Genomic DNA, 6,000 nt, shown 5'->3' with positions numbered 1-6,000 from the left:
GGGTAATTATTGTAAATTTAGTGAAATTCAAAATTTCTATCTGTTACAAGTGATAATAATAAACACTAATACATTCTATATTTCTTAAACTCTTTCGAAAACCGAAAACTTCTCTATTTTTCCTCAACTTTCTTCCTAAAATCCCTTATTATATAGTTATAATAGGTATATGTTACTCCGGCCACTAGATATTATCTTCTTACTTCTTTGATTTAAAGACGTAAAAGTAAATAAAGGTTTTCTACACCTATTTTAACCTATGCCAAATAATTCGTATAAATTTACACTTAGTTACCACAAAATAAACCATCATAATATCTTGTCGTTATCAAATTAGTTGCTCCATCGTATTAAGTACTTTCGTCTTTCTTATATGAGATTGTTTCACTCTTTCAAGAGACTCGTATGATGAAAAAAGAGATAAGGTGCTCATGTGATGAATAGAGAGAAACATATGTTATAACCAAGAAGAGTATTGCACTCTTTTACAACAGAGAATAAAAAGACTCGTTGGTTGTGCTAATGTTAATCCCCTATTTTTGTTAGTCTTCTCTTAAATCTAGTATATAGTCTTATATTTTTCTTCTAATTCTCTATAGCCTTTTTTTTAACTACAATAGGAGATTGTTTGTCATGAGATCAATATAAGAACTAATATTGAAAAATTGGAAATATTAAGTAATAAATCAATCCCTATACTAAAACGAGGAGGGGGAATTTCATTGAATAATAGAAGATTTTAAAAAGGAAAATGATATATATATAACCCATTAAAAATGAAAATATTAAACAATAAATAAGCATTACTTACATTCATCAATGCATGATTATGTTATAAATTTAAAATTTATAATAGAAGTATAGAAAATGTATTTAATGCTTATATGTAATCCTAAAGCCAGACTTCATATATCAAAGTTCATTTTTAAATTATTTATTAGTTATTACATAGTTAATTACGTCACATAAGATATACAACAATGATATACAATATTTTTTTGACGCCTTACCCCTCCTCAAACTTCAACTTCGTAATGTTCAATTTTCCAAAAAGAAAAACTAATGGTCTTTTATTCATTCTTTTGGGTGGATATACAGCTTTACCATAATATAATTTTGATTATCAGATCAGATTTGTAATCCAAAAGCTGACTCTTTTAATCCTCTTACCACCCCTTCCATTATTCTTGCAGCCCATCAAATATAGATAATATTTGAAACAATACATAGACAAAAAGTGCAATAAAAAACAATTCATATGAACTGTCAAAACAAAAAAAAAGTAGCACATATAATTATTGTACAAAGTTAAAACTTTAGAACATTCAAATCAAAGCAATAGAAAAACTCAAAAACCATACTAGTAATAGTATATTAAATCCAAAAGACAAAACTCCAAACATATACCACTAATAAAACATCTTTTCGCATCCATGCAATGCCAAAATTGCCTATACATCTCCCCACATGTTCTTTAACCTCCCTCCAAATTTTGTACACCTTCTTAGATTCCCCTTTTCCTATGATAATAGACAACTATTCTAGTATTCTTCCCATAATATCATAACAATAATAATCTAGTACCACATATTATCACCACATATTTTTTGCTACAAAAAAAAAAATTATAGCATCTAAAAAATTGTCACCTATTGTTTAAAAAATGTCTAGTATTGGTGTAACTATGATAAAACAACTACCCATATATAACTCATCAAGTGATAGCCTAGTCGTGAGCAGCAGGTGATAGCCTAGTGGTATTGGCATCACTCCAATCCCAGAGGTCAGGAGTCCACTGTCGAGTCTCACCCCTTGCAAGGAGAGATCCTTAATTTTCCCCTTCCTTGCAAGGAACTTTATCCTACCTTAAAAAAATAAATAAAATGATAGCCTAGTAGTGTTACCATCACCTTCGATTATTATGAAACACCGCGCATTGATCGGCGGGACGCGATAGCTCCCCGGTAGCGCTAGCGGGGCATATATTAAGCCCCGCAGGCGGCACCATACAATTGTAAGCCAAGCACACCTCAACTTCATCAGGAAGAGTTAATCCCAAATGTTTCTTGGTAGGAAAGTCATCAAGAAAATTATGTTGCAAGTACAATGTTTTGATGGTCCCTTGATCTAACCCATGTATAAAAGGTTCGGGTACGGGCCCGCTGAAGCGGTTGTTGTTAAGGAGGACTGTGGTGGCTCCTGCAACCGCTTCGGGTAGCGGGCCTGAAAAGCTGTTAAAACTGAGATCAATGATTGAATTTTCAGGGTATTGTAATACAAATTGAGGTTTTAAGATTGTGGAGGAGAAGTTGTTATGGTGGAGTTGAAGGGAGGAGAGAGAAGGGCGGAGGAGAGAGAGTGGGAGGGACCCACTGAAGTGGTTTTGGCTTAAATCTAGGTATTCTAGTTGAGATAACGACCCTAGTGGACCGTTGGTTATAGGGCCCCACATGTTGTTTTGAGAGAGTGACACGTAGCGGAGGTTTAACGGTAATGTGGGTGGGATGGGGCCCACGAGATTGTTGGATTTGAGGTCCAGGTGGAGGAGCTCCGAGTACTGAGTTGACTCGGGTAACTCGCCGGTGAGGTGGTTGTCGGCGAGGATGAGGACTCGGAGCTGAGTCAACTCGGTGAGTAGACTCGGAGGGATCCGGCCGGTGAGCTGGTTGAAGCCGAGGTCGAGGGTGTGGAGGCCGCGTACGAGGAGGAGGGACGGTGGGACGGGCCCCGTGAGGCGGTTGTGGGGGAGGGAGAGGACTCGGAGGTTGACGAGTTGACCGAGTTGACTCGGGATGGGGCCGGTGACGACGCCCGGGTTGAGGATGAGCTGAGTCAACTCGGTGAGTCGGGTGAGTGACTCGGGGAGTGACCCGGCGAGTCCGAGGGAGCCGAAGCGGCCCGCGCCGAGGTCGAGGGTGGTGACTCGCAGAGTAGAAGGAGTGGAGAGAGAGCAGGTGAGGCCGGCGAAGGCGGTGCAGGGATCGGCTGAGGAGAAGTTCCAGGAGGAGAAGAAGGTGGAGCCAGGGAGATCAGTGAGAGAGTTTTTGATAGTAAGGAGGATAGTAAGATCAATGGTGCTTAGTTTTGGAGGTGTTTGTTCAAATGAATGTTGAGGGGTGAATATGATGATGAGAAGCATACCTAAAGAAAAGTAGTAGTGAGTTGAACTCGGAGCCATGATGAAAAAGAGAGAATAAGTTTGTAGAGAGAAATCTAGCTTAGGATGTTTCTGACTTCATTGGGAGTGGAACTGTGGAAGTGAGAGTGAGAGTGAAGCCCCAATAGTAGTAGTCACTAGTGAGTAGTATGTGAGTGAGTGAGTGAGTGAGTGCAGGTGTGAGCCCAGTAGCATGTACTAATACCAAGTATGACTTGGTCAGTGGGACTGTGGGAGTGTGAGTAAAGTTAAAGTGAAAAAAAAAAATTCAAGTAAATTAGATAAAATGTGTTTAGTAAGCAATTAAGTTGGTTTAAAGTAAATTACAACTTGTGATTTTGATGGTATTTTAGTTCATGTTTATGACCAATAGTTGATAGCCTAATAGTGCTGGTATTATTATAAAAGTCTTGCGATTGAGTCTTACTTCTTATTCTTATAAGTAGGATCTCTAAATCTCCCCCTACTTACTAAGACTTGACCTAATGGTAAATATTTGGCCTTATGATTCAAAGTTATACGGTGAAGTAATCCTTCCAATAAGTTTGACATGCAAACATGACTTGTTATACATACGATAGATGTCTATTTATAGGATCTTTTTATCTTACCTATCTAGAAAAAAAAATCCTCTACTTGCAGGAGAATTTAACTTCACGTTTATCCACTAATATCTCCAAATTCGTTTTAGTAAAAATTGTGAAACATTGCATATTATAGGTTGAATCAAATTAAAATCTCACATGAACAGTGATAACTTACATATCTATGCAAAAGTTATAATGTTTGAGCATCAAAATACGAAAGTAAGTAGTGTACTTATTTGTGAGCAAAGAATTATGTTATGTTTATGGCTTTTGGCTGTTTTGCTCAAGAGTTTCTACTTTAATGTGCACATAATTAAACAACTACCAGTGATTTATAAAATGTTCTTATAATTAAGTGATGCTAATAGTTAATTCAAATCATTAATATAAACAACTAACTACTAATTGCCAAAACTTTCCAAGAAAAATCTCTAACTATACTCACTTTCCCTTTCTATATATATTGGTCATTTACGATATATTTGAAAACTCTTTAAAGAATTGGTGTAGGCTTGTAGTGTTACATCACTCGATTAGAAAATGACCCCTCATTTTGTCAAATCACACAATGTTAACATGAACAAAATAAATGGGGCCATATGATATTGAAACTTAATGAAAAATTCCGTTGGTATACATATCTTTTTTTCACTTTGATCTTTCGGTATGTTATTTCTTATGACTCCTTATTTTCCGTAATTTTCTTAATTATTTATCAGCAAAATTTCATAAAATATATAAAAAATAAATGTTATTAATTATCTATATGAGATTCTCTTTATTTGTTTTCAATATAGGATTTTAGATATTAACATTTTCAATTTTAAGATATCTAATTAAAAATACAAAAGTATATAAAGTACTTTCTCCATTTCATTTTACTCGCCACACTTTGATTTTCATGCTTGCCGATTCACTATTTTGACTATTAAGATTTTTAGTTGTGTATTTGAGTAAAGGAAAAAAATTGAATTTTTTGAAAATATACATTGAGACGAATCCAATAATACATTACATTTATAACATTTGATTTTATCCTCTAGTAAATAATACATGGTCAAAGTTCATACATGAATAATGGAATTTTCAAAGTTAAGCGAGTAATTCGAAACAGAAGAAATACATTGAAAGTATCCAATACCTTCTATAAGCCATCAATTCAGCTTAATTTATATTCAGGGGTGGATTCAACTTTAAATTAAGTCAATACTTTTTATTGTAAGTTGATCTCATTACCTCAAACGCGCAAAGAAATCATGTGACCACTATATCATTTATTTTTTTTTTGAGGGGAAGACCATGTATTACTTTGTATGCAAAAGTTATATCACGAATGGAGATTGAGACATCTACCCACTGAGTAGACTATCCATTAAAAAAAAAAAATTGTAGAGTAAAACTCCACTAATTATAATGTAGTCGCTAGTGGGTAACAAAGTTTTCCCCTCATCAATTATTATGAAATACTCCATCCATTTCAAAATATAAGAAATTCACATTTTACGAAAATTTACTTTGACCACAAATATCTCTCATAATATGATTAATAAAAATTCTACCGTTAGATTCGTCATGAAAAATACAATAATAACATTAATTTTTTAAATTTTTTATTCATATAAATTGAAAGTAAATAACGATCAAAGTTCGACCTAAAACAGCATGCATGCCTTATATTTTGAAACGGAGGGAGTAATGTTTTAAACTAACTTGAAAGAATATTTTATTTTATTTTTGGTGTTTGCACCCGATTCACCCTTCGGGCTACATCCGGATCGAGGCCAAGTTCGGAGTGTTTAGATTCCATTTTTCTCCCAAAGGTGTTGCGGGGATTCGAACACGAATTTGTTCTACCAAACTAAGGCTATGTTCAGTTCACCTTATTTTTGCTTATTTCAGATCTAATCAGATCAGAAAAAATAAGTTCAGATCAGATCAGATCTGTCAGTTTTTAAACTCATTTTTACTATTAAATATCTTTCATTACATATAGTAAAAATTATAATAATTGAATATTAATAAAGTATTCATTGAGACGAATCAAACAAGACCCCACATGACTATATTTTTTCTTATATATTGAGAGAAATCTAAAAGATAAGATCTTGTAATCAGATCAGTTCAGAAAAAATAAGTTCAGATCAGATCAGAAAAAATAAGTTCAGATCAGATCAGATAAGTTCAGATCAGAAAATTTCAGGTGAACTAAACATAGCCTAACTTGAAAGAATATAATGGTATTTATAACTTGAAACT

This window comes from Beta vulgaris, chromosome 6 (genome assembly GCF_026745355.1).
Source record: "Beta vulgaris subsp. vulgaris cultivar EL10 chromosome 6, EL10.2, whole genome shotgun sequence".
NCBI lineage: Eukaryota > Viridiplantae > Streptophyta > Magnoliopsida > Caryophyllales > Amaranthaceae > Beta > Beta vulgaris.
The sequence above is the reverse complement of the archived record's forward strand: the minus strand, read 5'-3'. Positions refer to the sequence as shown.